The sequence below is a fragment of the Sus scrofa genome, chromosome 9, assembly GCF_054392235.1.
Source record: "Sus scrofa isolate SSC_HxYL_T2T_F1_AM1 chromosome 9, Sscrofa_HxYL_maternal_Yorkshire_Landrace_v2.0, whole genome shotgun sequence".
Taxonomy (NCBI): domain Eukaryota; kingdom Metazoa; phylum Chordata; class Mammalia; order Artiodactyla; family Suidae; genus Sus; species Sus scrofa.
In genome coordinates, this window is record NC_139391.1 from 82,296,951 (window position 1) to 82,312,055 (window position 15,105).

General features: G+C 41.4%; 1 long non-coding RNA gene across 4 annotated transcripts in view; it reads left to right on the top strand.

Moving 5' to 3' along the window:
* Nucleotides 1-730: 730 nt before the first annotated feature.
* The window catches only part of LOC110255476 (uncharacterized), a 217,504-nt gene continuing 203,129 nt past the window's right edge, over nt 731-15,105 (top strand). For 3 of the 4 annotated variants that reach the window (XR_014815866.1, XR_014815867.1, XR_002335835.2), the window contains exon 1: nt 1,028-1,137. This is a non-coding gene — a long non-coding RNA (uncharacterized LOC110255476). Of the gene's footprint in view, nt 1,138-15,105 lie in introns of all 4 variants that reach the window. The other variant, XR_014815865.1, reaches the window with a different exon arrangement.

The following is a 15,105-nucleotide window of genomic DNA, read 5'->3' on the forward strand; positions in this document are numbered from 1 at the left end:
CAGGGCAGTAATAGGTCTACCTCCCCTGAAGCCAGAATTAATTATGGCAGAGGTATTGTCAATTAAGGGCAAACAGAAGGCATGCAATGGGGATTTTTGGAAAGTTCATTAGAGTGGACTAACTCAACTGACTTGAGTGCCCATATCCCTTTCTTCCTGCCTGACACGTGGCTACGAAGGCTGGAAATCTGGGAGTTATCCTGACAACAAAAAGATGGTGGGCACCCTTCAAGGAAGGTGAATAGGGAAGCTGGAAGAGCCCTGATGGTAGAGGGACATTATAGAGCCTCCATGCCAGTCTTGGACTATTTACCTTTTGGTTTATTTTGTGTGTGTGTGTGTGTGTGTGTGTGTGTGTGTGTGTGTGTATAAAATTTAACTATCTTGCTTTATTGTCTTGACAACTGAACCCAATCCTCAGTGATAGCCTAGCCTTGCAGTCTTCACCTTGGCCTTCCCTGGCAAAGAAGCCCTTATCATCCCACACAGTGGGACTCAGGTGGGACTGGAGGCTCAGGTCATGGTTCTAGGACCATCTCTGCTAGTCCCATATTATGGCATGCCTTTGGCCACATCTCTGGAGCTGTCTTCAAACTTTGCTTTCTTCATCTGTAAAAGGGGCCAACTCTTGTCCTTCCTTTAGGACCTGATATTTTTTTCTTCAGAATTAATTGTTCCTTAGTTAGCAGTGAACTGTTCCAGTTATGCTGCTTGAAGTAAATGGGAATACAGTACATCTTTGGGACCTGGATTAGATCAAGTCTGTGGGAAAGAATCTGTGGGCCACCAAAAAAATAAAAATAAAAAAATAAAGTCTGACAGAGTTTAGCTACTAAATAGAAAGCTTAATGCCTTTTAGTGGCTTGGAAAACCAAAAGCAAGAAAACTGATAGCAAAAAAAACACAGGTGTAAATGAAATCAAAGCTTGGTTCATTTAAAGGTCTAGATTTGCATTACAAAATCAAAAAACCTGTGTCAAAGAGCCACGTGATTTGCGCAAGCGTGGGTTTTCTGAAGGCTTTCCTCATAACTGCTAAGAGATGCTGGCCAACCCAGCTGTGCCTCAGGGAATGCTCAGCTTTGCAGGTCGACCTCGATGGGAACTGGCTTCCTGCTCCAGCCTGGTGTATCTTCAGGTCAGTGGGGCTGACTTTGGACCCAAACAGAGGAAGAGGGTGCATGTGTGTTGTGTGTAGAGTGGGAGTGGGACAGAGGAGAAATGAGAAGCCCAAGAGCAGCAGGGGGAAATGTGTTTCCTCTCAAAGAGAACGATTTTCAAAATGTCATCTGCAAACACTGAAAGACCTAAAATGTCAGCACACATTGTACTGGTTCTGAGTGGTGTCCATTGGGTCAAGTTTTTTTCTTATTGGAAACTCTTGACTATAATTTGAGAGGCTGAGGTGGGAACAGCCTAGGTGGGTGGGGGACTAAATGCTGAAGTCTGTGTCAATGCTTCTATTTGCATTACTCAGGACAAAGTACAGCCTTTATCAGATTTCATCTTCATAGTAACCTCATCAAGCAGGTTGGGCAGGTTCAGGTCTATGATCTGATCCAGTCCTGTTATTCTTAAACTCACACTGGAGGAGGAGGCCTCCCAGAGGAGTTAGATGAGGCTAAACCCTTAAAGCTGGCTGACAGCCTTCAGGGGAGTGACAGGGGCTGGTGGGGGGAGGAATAGTGCCGGGTCAGTGTCATCAGCAGTGGGCTGGCCCTGGCTTCCTTGGGATTCTCTTGGCTTCTATTTGTTAAAGGCTTCACCTCCCCTTTAAGGAGATTAAACCCCAAAGCCTCTAACAAGGTCTCATTGTAAAGTAAAGCCCCTTCCCCCACTTTGACGAGCCTGGGCTGCTCACTCCCTGCTAGAGAAGGTATGTGGCCCACTCCTCACCTGGCCACCATAAAACCTGTTCCCCATGCAGGTAAGTTATCATGCCCAAGACCAATCAGAAGATCAAATTGTGTCTCCACTCAGGTCACATTGTGGGTATAAAGACTATTGCAGATTGAGTCAGGCCCTCTTTTTAACTTGCGCCCACATGAGTTCTCTCACTCCCTCTCTGAAAATGTAGTTTTGCTTTAATAAATTTGTAAAACACCTGCCCTTTCAATGTTTTGTTAAGGTGAGATGGGGATGGAGGAAACTGTGATGGTATCATGTTCACCACTTGCTTCAAACATTTCGTTAGTAAAGATGATTTTTGTACCTGAATGGGCTTGTTGTCATGCTCAGGGTGGGAGGGGTGGTCTCTGGGGACCTTCTGTACCTGGCAAAGGGGAGCCACCTGGTTCTCCTTCAGTCCCAGGTAGGATCATGCTCTGTGCAGTTAATGGCTGGGAGCTGGGACTTTTCTTGTGTCACACTGCCCAGAGCTGTTAACTTTTGAAAAAAGGAGGACCCAGGAGGCAAGCTCTTAGTTGAAAGACAAGACTGCAATGCTAATAGAAGAATTTCAGATGTGGCATCAATTGCATCTAAATTAAAAAAAAAAAAAAAAAGGCAAGGTGGCAAGTAGATGGAATGGATATTGTAGGGTCAGAGAGCTTTTGCCAATCCCTTCATATCATGGTGTTGCCGGAGTTTGACCTCTGTCTGCCGGTGCCTAAGTGAAATGCAAAAACAGAGTTTTGGGTAAAAGAGAAAAAATAGCTTTATTGCTTTGCCAGGCAAAGGAGGGTCACAGCAGGCTAATGCATTAAAGACTGTGCCGTCCCATTAGAAAGAATGTGAGGACTTTTATAGTAAAAGGGAGAAAAATAGGTTTTCAGATAGGAATCAGGATTGGGACAAACATGCATTCTTCTTTCTTTGGGGGAATCTCAGTCATCCAAGCTGGAGTCAGGAGATGTTCATGATGGTGGTCTTCTGGGTTGTTGCCTCGAATAACAGGACTTGAAAAAAAGGGCATATTGATCAGAGATTAGAACAAACTAGGAAAGCTCCTGAAAAACATCATGTTTTTCATGATGTTTTAATAATCTTTATTAGGCCATTATGCTCAGGGTGCCTAATCTTAACTTATGGGTGATTGCATTTAGGGTGCAATTAAGTCAGGGAGAAGGACAAGGAAGGACTCTAAGCTGCTCAGTTTTAAAGTATTCATTACTAAAAGAAGCATAAGGAATATAACTTTTCTCCTAGGTGCGTAAGATGCGTATATTATTATGCATATTCCTTGAGAGGGAACCAGGATCCTGCCTCAAGGCTGTGCTATTATTGCTTGACTGTTTCTCCCTTCCCTGATCAGCAAGTGTCTGAACCTGTCCCTAGGAACTCAGGGAAGGTCATGGTGGCTGAATGACGTCCATTTCCCTAATAACAAGAAATGGGGGACACAGAAAGGCTCTTATGCCAGGGAGCCTCACAGGGACGTGTCAAGTTTTCAATGGTACCTCTGCTCCATCTATGCTTGGGTTGCGCCAGCTATTGCTGCGCTTTCTGGAACTGGATAAGGTAATAGGAAAAGGGCCTAGAGCCAATGGGGTTGAGGGGACAAAAGGAATGTCCCCACCCAGGGCTGAAGAGCAAGGTGGTCATGGTTCAGAATGCCTATGTTAGTGCAAGTTCACATGCCTGATGTATACTGAAGCCAAACAAACTGAGACATGGGAGTTTGGTGCAGAGAAGGGTTTACTGCAACGCAAAGAGATGGGTGTCTCACCACCTGCCCCCACCCCAAACTCCCTGAAAGGTAACATTTTTACAAGCCAGATTTTGGGAGGGGTGTCACAAGATAGTGATCAGCTTGGGCACAATTCTCTGATTGGTTGATGGTGAGGTAATGGCCTTGTCTCAAAGATTACCATTATCAGTCCTTAGGCTCTAGGAGGCCTAGGGGCTAAGCCACATGGTCATCAAGTAGTTAAAGTCTCCCATTCTGTGGGAGAGGGTTTTCACACTTGAAAAGAATTCAGAAAATACTGTTACCTCCTTCCTCAGAGAGGAGCTAAAGCAGAAGATATGGGGGAGGGGGTCTGTCCTGGGAAGACCCCATATAACTAGCTATGGGACTAACCACAGTAACTAGCTAAGTGTTGGGCCGCATCCTGTTGACTTAATAATAAAAAAAAAAAAAAAAAAGCACAGCCTGAAAGTTGAGAGTTAAGTTTTGTTTGGGGTGAAATTAGGACTTAAGCCTGGGAGACAGCATTTTAAGTAGCCCTGAGAAATTGCTCCTGCTGGGAGGAGGAGGAGGAAGGAGCTAGAGTATATATAGGAGCTTTTGCTACAAAAGGCAGGGAGCAGGAATAAAAGAGGCCTGGGCTCACTGAAATCATTCCTTTGATAGGCACCTCCGCAATTGGGGCCAGTACCTTGAGTTTTCACAGCCTGCAGGACTCACCAGCTCTCACCTCTGGAGTTGACTGCATTCACAGATGACGTTGACATCTTTTATCTACATCCCTCTCAGCCCTTTAACTACAGCCCTGGCAGTGGTATTTCAGACTATCTGAAGACCTGTTCTTCCAGTTTTCCCAGAGCACAGAGTGCCTCACTCCTGATTTTCACCCTGAGAGCCACTTTGGGGGGGAGGGGGGCTGCAGGTCTGCAGCTGCAGTGGCTTATGATTTAATCCATGTACTGGCTGATGGCAAGTGCCACATTTCAGTTCACAATCCCGCAAGCCTACAAGGCTTGTGTTGCTCAGCTTCGAGACTGAAGAAAGAGCTCAGAGTCTGCAGCAGAGACATCAATGGTTTAATAAATAGGGGAGGTTACATATGGCAGAAGCAAGGTCCTGGAGTGATACCCCACAGTGTGCAGAGGCAGATGGCTGGCAGAACATAGCCCTGCAGTCTTGGCTCCCAGGGAAGGGGCACGTTACCAGTTAAAGGGGGAATTGCCATGTAGATGGCTCTTTAGTTACCAGGGAGACCAGCACAGGGGCACACCCCTCACTACCCCTTTGGTAAGAACAGTCACTAGCTGGAACTGGGGCACGTATGTAGGAAGGTGAGTCCTGTGCATAGGATATAGGTGGAGCAGGGGATGTACAGAGAGCAAGAGCACAGCTACCTTGATGGGCTAATGATACACTAAGTGGCTGAGCAGAGCATTCTACCTCCAAAAGCTGAGTCTGCCCTTTGTAAAATGATGGCCTTAGGCTCAATGACTAGCAAAAGATCAACTTCATATTTCTTATGATAACTCTTAGCAGAAGTTTATGTAAATTAGGACGAACTCTTTTTTCCTTTCTTTTTTTTTTTTTTTTTTTTTTTTTTGTCTATTTGGGCCACATCTGGGGCATGTGGAGTTCCCAGGCTAGGGGTCCAATCAGAGCTGTAGCCACTGGCCTACACCAGAGCCACAGCAATGCGGGATCTGAGCCACATCTGTGACCTATTTCATAGCTTACAGCAACGCCGGATCCTTAACCCACTGAGCAAGGCCAGGGATCAAACCCACATTCTCATGGATGCCAGTTGGGTTCATTAACTGCTGAGCCATGAGAGGAACTCCAGGATGTAAGTCTTAAGAAAAGTCTAGGTCTGGTTCACCCAGAACTCCCTATTTCTCAAAAGATTCAATTAAGTCAAACTAGGAGTTAAAAATAAAGATGCAACCTTTTGGGATTTCCTTATTAATGGGTAATATACATACTGCATATAAACCTCCAATATTATTTTTCTCCTTATGTTAGCATAAATTTTTGGTATTGAGTGAAAATAGAAATTCATTTGAGTAGCACCTGACATTCCCTACCAATCACGGTTTTATGAAGTATTATGATAATTGATTTACTGTCTACCTTTGGACTTAAATGTAGGCTCAGTGGGGGTATAGTGTCTTTTACTTCTTTTTCAACACCAACAACATGTAATTCAATACTCTAAATAGAGTCAGCCTTCAATACAAATTTAATCATTAACTGAATCTAGGCTGCTGGAGAAAAGGGGGCATTGCTTCTAGTTTGGACATGCCCCTCTGATTAAAACACCACTTTAAAAAAATAAAATAAAAAAATAAAACACCATTTTTGCCTTTCTAGCTAATCAGTCAGTAAACTAAACATGGTGCATGTTTGACCTAAAAGAAGGTCAGTGGCTGAAAAGGAGATGCAGAGTGATTAGAAGGATTCTCCTGTGTATTCCCTCAGGGCGATTAAATGTCCAAGTGTGACCCATATTTCCCCTTAGAACTTGTCCTCATTGTCTCAGCCTTTCAAGATCAGCATCAACCCACTCACTGCTAATTCTCAATTACGTTCTCCAACCAAAGGTAACTGTTACTTATCGTATTAGTCAGGGTTCTCCAGAGAAATAGAACCAATAGGATATATACACATAGATTTATTTTAAGGCTTGCTCACTGATTGAAGGAGTTGCTGGTAAGTCCAAAATTTGCCGGACAGACCAGCCAATCCAAGGAAGAGTTGATGTTGCAGGTCAAGTCTGGAGGCAAATTCCTTGCTCCTCTGAAGACCTCATTGTTTTCTCTTGAGGTTTTTAACTGCTTGGATGAAGCCCACTCACATTATGGAGAGTAATTTCCTTTACCCAAAGTCTGTTAATTTAAATATCAATCCCATCTTAAATACCTTTGAAACTGATAGCACTTATGACTTGAACTTAGTCAGAACCCAGATAGGGACTTGAACCCATGTGCTGGGACTTGAATACAGCCAAAACCCAGATTGAATCCACAAGAAACCCATGGTTTTAAATTAGAACTATTCACCCTGTGTCTGAACTTACTGAGGTTTAGGTTCTTTGTGCCTCAACACAGAAGGAATTGAGCAAGAGACAAAGTGATAGGCAAGAAATAGACTTAGTGAAATAAGATGCTTGTGAGAGATGGAGCAGGCAGGCAAGGAGGCTCTGCCCCAAGAATTAGGTAGGCTACGTTTTTTTGTTTGTTTTTTTGGGTTTTTTTTTTTTTTTTTTTTTTTGCTTTTTTTGTTTTTTCTTTCCTATAGCATTTTATTTTATTATTTTCATTTTTTAATAGTATCATCCAAGGGAAGTTGGGGGGTGGGAAAAGACCACTTCTTCCTCTTTCTTCGAGTTGTAGTTCCTCCTTGGTATCCAGTAAGAGAGTATTTCACCCTAAAACTAGGACTGCCATGGTGCTTATTCAAATGAGCAGAAGGGTGGTCCTTAACCCCATGCTATTGGTCCTAAGGGTCATTGTCTTGCTGAACTTGAATGCAGGCCTCATTTTAATGACCTGAGGCACATCTCAGACTTTTATTTGTGGTTTGTAGTTAAGAAAACCTGCTTTATTCTGATAGTTTTCTTGAGTAATTATTAACTTGTAGTGATCTCCCAAAGCTTCCTAGGTTTCCCTCTCTATCTATGGTCCCCTTTTGGGATTTCTACAACTACCAGTGTAACTGTCCTACTCCATCCCTATCACCTTCATACCAACATTTATTTTATTTATTTTTATTACTCAAATGAATTCATCACATCTGTAGTTGTATAATGATCATAACAATCCAATTTCACAGGATTTCCATCCCCCCACCCCCCAAACTGTCTCCTCTGGAGACCATAAGTTTTTCAATGTCTGTGAGTCCACATCTGTTCTGCAAAGAAGTTCCGTCTGTCCTTTTTTCAGATTCCACATGTCAATGAAAGCATTTGCTATTGGAGTCTCATTGTATGGCTGACTTCACTTAGCATGATAGTTTCTAGGTCCACCCATGTTGCTAAAAATGCTGGTATTTCGTTCCTTTTAATGGCTGAGTAATATTCCATTGTGTATATGTACCACATCTTCTAGATCCACTCCTCTGTTGATGGACATTTAGGTTGTTTCCAGGTCTTGGCTGTTGAAAATAGTGCTGCAATGAACATTGAAGTACATGTGTCTTTGCAACTCATGGTTTTCTCTGGATAGATGCCCAGGAGTGGGATTACTGGATCAAATGGTAGTTCTATTTTTCATTTTCTGAGGAATCTGAATACTGTTTTCCACAATGGTTGCACCAATTTTCTCCACACCCTCTCTAGCACTTATTTTGTGTAGACTTTTTGATGATGGCCATTCTGGCTGGTGTAACGTGGTACCTCATAGTGGTTTTGATTTGCATTTCTCTAATAATGAGTGATGTTGAGCATCTTTTCATGGGTCTTTTGGCCATCTATATGTCTTCTTTGGAGAATAGTCTGCTTAGATCTTCTGCCCATTTTTTGATGGTGTTGTTTTTTGGTATTGAGTGGTAGGAGGTGTTTATAAATTTTGGAGATTAATCCCTTGTCCGTCGATTCATTTGCAAAGATTTTCTCCCATTCTGTGGGTTTTTTTCTTTTCATTTTGTTTAGGGTTTCCTTTGCTGTGCAGAAACTTTTAAGTTCTCTTAGGTCCCATTTGTTTATTTTTGTTTCTACTGTCATTACTCTAAGAGGTGGATCAGAGAAGACATTGCTGTCATTTATGTCAGAGAGCGTTTGGCCTATGTTTTCCTCTGGGAGTTTTATAGTGTCTGGTCTTATATCTAGGTCTTTAATCCATTTTGTTTTTGTGTATGGTGTTAGGGAGTGTTCTAATTTCCTTCTTTTCCATGTGGCTGTCCAGTTTTCCCAGCACCACTTATTAAACAAGTTGTCCTTTCTCCATTGTATATTCTTGCCTCCTTTGTCATAGATTAGTTGACTCTAGGTGTGTGGGTTTAATTCTGGGCTTTCTATCCTGGTTCCACTGATCTATATTTCTGCCTTTGCATTACTTCCATATGGTTTTGATGACTGTTGCTTTGTAGCATAGTCTGAAGTCAGGGAGCCTGATTCCTCCAGCTCCGTTTTTCTTTTTCAGGATGGCTTTAGCTATTCTGGGTCTTTTGTGCTTCTAAATAAACTTTAAAATATTTTGTTCGAGGTCTGTGAAAAATGTCCTTGGAAATTTGATAGGGATTGCATTGAATCTGTAGATTGCCTCAGGTAGTCAAAATGATAATATTGACTCTTCCAATCCAAGAGCATGGTATGTCTTTCCATCTACTTGTGTCATCTTTGATTTCTTTCATCAGTGTCTTATAGTTTTCCGAGTACAAGTCTGTTGTCTCTTTAGGTAGGTTTACTCCTAGGTATTTTATTCTTTTGGATGTGATGGTAAACAGAGTTGCTTCCCTAATTTCTCTTTCTGATCTTTCATTGCTAGTATATAGAAATGCTGTCCGTTTCTGTGTATTAATTTTGTATCCTGTGACTTTGCCAAATTCATGGATGAGCTCTAACAGTTTTCTGGTAGAGTCTTGAGGATTCTCTAGTATAGGATCATGTCATCTGCAAATAGTGACAGTTTTACTTCTACCTTTCCAATTTGGATTCCTTTTATCTCTTTTACTTCTCTGATTGCTGTGGCTAGGACTTCCAAAACTCTGTTGAAGAGCAGTGGTGAGAGCGGACATCCTTGTCTTATTCCTGATCTCAGCGGGAATTCTTTCAGCTTTTCACCATTGAGAATGATATTAGCTGTGGGTTTGTCATATACGGCCTTTATGATGTTGAGGTAGGTTCCCTCTATGTCCACTTTCTGAGGGGTTTTTATCAGAAATGGGTGTTGGCTCTTGTCAAAGGCTTTTTCTGCGTCTATTGAGAGGCTCACATGGCTTTTATTCTTCAGTTTGTTAATGTGTTGTATCACACTGATGGATTTGCAGATATTGAAGAACCCTTGCATCCCTGGGATAAATCCCACTTGATCATGATGTACAATCCTTTTCATGTATTGTTGGATGTGGTTTGCTAGTATTTTGTTGAGGATTTTTGCATCTATGTTAATCAGTGAAATTGGCCTGTAGTTTTCATTTTTTGTGGTATTTTTGTCTGGTTTTGCTACCAGGGTAACGGTGGCCTCAGCATGAGAGCCTTGCTGGGTAAAGTATCCCTTCCTCTGCAATTTTTTGGAATATAGAAGGATAGGTGTTAGCTCTTCTCTAAATGTTTGATAGAATTCGCCTGTGAAGCCATGTGGTCCTGGACTTTTGTCTGTTGGAAGTTTTTAATCACAGTTTCAATTTCAGTGCTTGTGATGGGTCCATTCATCTTTTCTATTTCATCTTGGTTTAGTCTTGGAAGATTGTACCTTTCTGAGAATTTGTCCATTTCTTCTAGGTTTTCCATTTTATTGGCATATAGTTGTATGTAGTAGTCTCTTATGATCCTTTGTATTTCTGTGATGTCCATTGTTACTTCTCCTTTTTCATTTCTAATTTTATTGATTTGAGTCCTCTCTCTTTTTTTCTTGATGAGTCTGGCTAAGGGTTTATCAATTTTGTTGATCTTTTCAAAGAACCAGCTTTTCATTTTATTGATCTTTTCTATGGTTTTCTTCATTTTTATTTCATTGATTTTTACTCTGATTTTTATGATTTCATTCCTTCTACTAACTTTAGGTCTTGTCTGTTCTTCTCTCTTGAGCTGCTTTAGATGTAAAGTTAGCTTGTTTATTTGGGCTTTTTCTTGTTTCCTGAGGTGGGCTTGTATTGGTATAAACTGTCCTCTTAGAACAGCTTTTGCTGCATCCCATAGGTTTTGGAGTGTCGTATTTTTGTTGTAATTTGCTTCTAGGTATTTTTTAATTTCCTCTTTGATTTCTTCAGTGATCCATCGGTTGTTTAGTAGCATGTTGTTTAGTCTCCACGTGTTTGCGTTTTTTGCAGTTGTTTTCCTGTTGTTGATTTCTAGTCATATAGCATTGTGGTCAGAAAAAATGCTTGATATGATTTCAATTTTCTTAATGTTGTCGAAGCTGGATTTGTAGCCCAGGATGTGATCAACCTTAGAGAATGTTCTATGTGCACTTGAGAAGAATATGTATTCTGTTGCTTTTGGATGGAATATCCTATAAATATCTATTAAGTCCATCTGGTTTAATGCTTCATTCAGGGTCTGTGTTTCCTTATTGATTTTCTGTCTGGTTGATCTGTCCATTGCTGTAAGTGGGGTGTTAAAGTCCCCCACTATGATTGTGTTATTGTCGATTTCTCCTTTTAAGGTTGTTATCAGTTGCCTTACATATTGTGGTGAGCCTATGTTGGGTGTGTAGATGTTTAACTTTGTTATATCTTCTTCTTGAATTGATCCTTTGATCATTATGTAATGACCTTCTTTGTCCCTTAAAATATTCTTCATTTTAAAGTCTATTTTGTCTGATATGAGTATTGCTACTCCAGATTTCTTTTGATCTCTGTTTGCATGAAATATTTTCTTCCATCCTCTCACTTTCAATTTGTATGTGTCCCTAGAAGTGAAGTGCATCTCTTGAAGACAGCATATATACGGAGCTTGTTTTTGTATCCATTCAGCCAGTCTATGTCTTTTGGTTGGGGCATTTAGTCCATTCACATTTAAGGTAATTATTGATATGTATGTTCTTATTGCCATTTTATTAATTACTTTGGATTTGTTTTTGTTGCTCTTTCCTTCTTCCCTTGTTCTCTCCTCTTCTGGTTTGATGACTGTCTTTAGTTCTTTAGTGTTGTATTTGAGTTGATTTTTGTTTGTGTATCAATTGTAGATTTTTGGTTTGCAGTTATTCTGAAATTTTGATAGAAGAGTATATATGTATATGAGATTGTTTCAAGTTGTTGTTCTCTTAATTGCAAGTTCATCTCCAGTGTCCTGTGTTTGTACCCACTTCTTCTCATGATTTCTGATTTTTGTGGCATAATTGTGCCTGGATGATTTAGTATCTTTACTGTATATATACCTTTACTGGTGAGCCTTGTCTTTTGTAGAATTTTTGTTTCCTGTTGCTATCTTTTCTTTTCTGCCTAGAGAAATTTCTTTAGTATTTGTTGTGAGGCTGCTTTAGTGTTGCTGAATTCTCTTAGCTTTTGCTTATCTGTGAAGCTTTTGATTTCTCCTTCAAATCTGAATGAGAGCCTTGCTGGGTAATCTTGTTTGGAGGTTTTTTCCTTTCATCACATTAAGTATATCATGCCACTCCCTTGTGTCCTGCAGAGTTTCAGCTGAAAAATCTGCTGATAACCTTATTGGGGTTCCCTTGTATGTTATTTGTTTCTTTTCCCTAGCTGCTTTCAAGATTTTCTCTTTGTGTTTAATTTTGCTTAGTTTGATTAATATGCGTCGTGGGGTATTCCTCCTTGGGTTTATTTTATATGGTACTTGTTGTCCTTCCTGGATTTGAGTGAGTGGCTCCTTTCTAATGTTAGGGAAGTTTTCAGCTACTATCACTTTGAATATTTTTTCTGTCCCCTCTCTCTCTCTTCTCCTTCTGGCACCCCTATAATACAGATGTTGTTATGTTTAAAGTTGTCTGAGAGTTCTCTGAGACTCTCTTCATCTGTTTTCAATCTTTTTTCTCTTTTCTCTTCCACATCCGTAATTTCCACTAATCTGTCCTCCACCTCACTTATTCGTTCTTTTGCCACCTGCATTCTGCTGTTAGCTGCTTCTAGTGATTTTTTTATTTCAGTTATTGTATTTTGCATCTCTTCTTGTTTAAGTTTTATATCTTGTATTTCTTTGGTCAGTGTTTCCTGTAAGTTATCCATCTTTGCCTCCAGTTTATTTCCAGTGTCTTGCATCATCTTCAGCATCAACAGTCTAAAGTCTTTTTCCTAGAGGCTGAGAATCTCCTGATCACTTAGCAGTTTTTCTGGGGGTTTTCCTTTCTCCCTCATCTGAGTTATAGTTCTCTGTCTTTCATTTTTATAGGTTTTTGGTGTGGTGACCTTTTTACAGAAAATAGTGTTGTAGCCGCTCTTACTTTTGGCATCTGCCCCTCTTGTGGCTGAAGTCAGTATGGGGGCTTGCTGTAGTCTTCCTGATGGGAGGGACTGATGCCTGCCCACTGGTAGGTGGAGCTGATTCTAATCCCTCTTGTGGGTAGGGGTTAGTCTCTGTATGGGATTAGAGGCAGCTGTGTGCCCGAGGGGTCTTAGGTAGTTTTTTTACTGAGGGGCAGGGCTTTGATCCCACCTGGATTGTTGTTTGCCTTGGGGCTTCTCAGCGGTTGACTGATGGGTGGGGCCAGATTTTCCCAAAATGGCCACCTCCAGAGAAAGGCATGCTACTGAATATTACAAAGAGATTTGCTTCGAATGCCTGTCACCCACAACAAGCCTCATTCACCCCTTTTTTCCCAGGAGGTCCTCCACAAAGTGCAGTCAGGTTTGACCCAGATTCCTATGGAGACTTTGCTTTGCCCTGGGACCTAGAGCATGTGAAAGTCTGTTTGCACCTTTTAGGAATGGGGTCTCTGTTTCCCCCAGTCCCATGGAGCTTCTGCACACAAGCCCCACTGGCCTTCAATGCCAGATGCTCCAGGGGCTCTTTCTCCCAGTGCCAGATCCCCACACGTGAGAGTTTTATGTGAGGCTCAGAACTCTTACTTCTGTAGGTGAGTCTCTGTGAACCAGTTAGTTTCCAGTCTGTGGGGCTCCCACCCGGGAGGTATTGGGTTGTTTATATAATGAAATTGCCCCTCCTACTTCTTGATTTGGCCTCTTCTTTTTCTTCTAGAGTAGGATATCTTTTTTTAAGATTTTCACTCCATTTGAGTGAAGATTGCTCAGCCTTTAGTTGTGAATTTTGTTGTTTTTAGGAGAGAATTTGAGTTCCAGTTCTTCTATTCTGCCATCTTAATCCCATCTCCTGGATGTATAGCAGGGTCTGGAATCCAGCCACTGGTAGAGACTCGGCCACCAGAAACGTGAAGGCGAAGAACACACAGAGCCCACAGCCGTTCTTCTGCAAGCCCAGCCAGCCCCCCGCACCAACATTTAGACTGGTGTTTGACTATACTTCTGAGCACCAAAGCCAAGCCAAACTGATACATAAAACAAATCATTTCACATATCAAAGCAGTAGAAGGATTTTGACCCATTGGAGTTATTTTCTGAAAGTTCTCTAATTTCTCTCATTATTTAAAATAGTCCACAAACAAATAACAAATTTTTCTTACATTGATGATTTTTCTAATGTTAGAAAGAAAAAATTTGTTCTGGCCTTTGACTGCCTCCTCCCACTGAATCCTACCATAAACAGTGTTCTTTCCCTCCATAGCTTCTCATACACTGGTGCTCAGGAGGCATAGAAGAAAAAGCTTGGTTTCTACCCCTCAAAGAGCTGCAGTATGAGAAGAGTATGCAAACTATTCCCAGGCTATGTGCTTACCCTTAGTTTCACAAAAGTAACAGAGGAAGTTAACATTTAATAAGTAAACATATTGATATTGCTTGCATTCTAGTTTCTGTGATTCATATGTCCTCTTTGTAAAATGGTTAGAAATTTGAGGCCCCCTGGAGCTGAGGCTGAGGGCACATGACCTAAAAAGGTTTGTAAATTCATCACCTACCTCTGCATCCCCAGCATGCACTCAACTAAATAGATGTCATCTCCCAGCAAATTTGTTGCCTGAGAAGATGAAACCACTTCAGTGGTGGCTTCTCTCACTTCCTCTTGCAAATTTACATTTCACTTCTAACTTGGTGATGATTAAGCTTCAGGGTTTGTTTTGTTTTTGTTTTCTCTTAAACTGTGTTAAACTATACATGACATAGAATTTACCATCTTAGCCATTTTGAAGCATACGTTTCAGTGATATTAAATAGGTTCACCATTTGTGGCAACCACCACCATCCCTCCCCATAACAGCTTGTAAATCTGAAACGCTGTACCCATTAAACAAAAACTCCCTGGCTTCTTTCTAGCCCCTGGGATCCAACTTTATGCTTTGCCTTTATTGTTTTGGCCATTCTAAGTAGATCAGACAAGTTGATTCATAGAGTATTTGTCTTTTTGTGACTAGAATTAAGCTCCAGATTTTAAATAGGTTTGATGGCTTCATCTGTTGCTGATGGAGCTCTGTCTGGTGATACAGTAGACACTGTGCCAGCCTATGTCACTGAGGCCAAAGCAAGCTTCTTTGCCCACAGTGGTGCTGGATTGATCCTGCTGCTCTGGCAATGGCTCTCCAGTTAAGCAGGCCCAGACTTTCACATGAGCCTTTATCCTCCAGGCGCTGCTAAAACATCACTGCCAACAGGAAGTGAATTCTAGGAACTGGTGTGCCAGCAAGCATGCCTCTTGGAATTATAAGTGTTTGACAAGGGCTCTATCAATGACCAGTGAGTGGTCCCCTCATTGCCATTAGTGGTAGGGAAGGGACAGGGGGCTGGAGAAGCAGA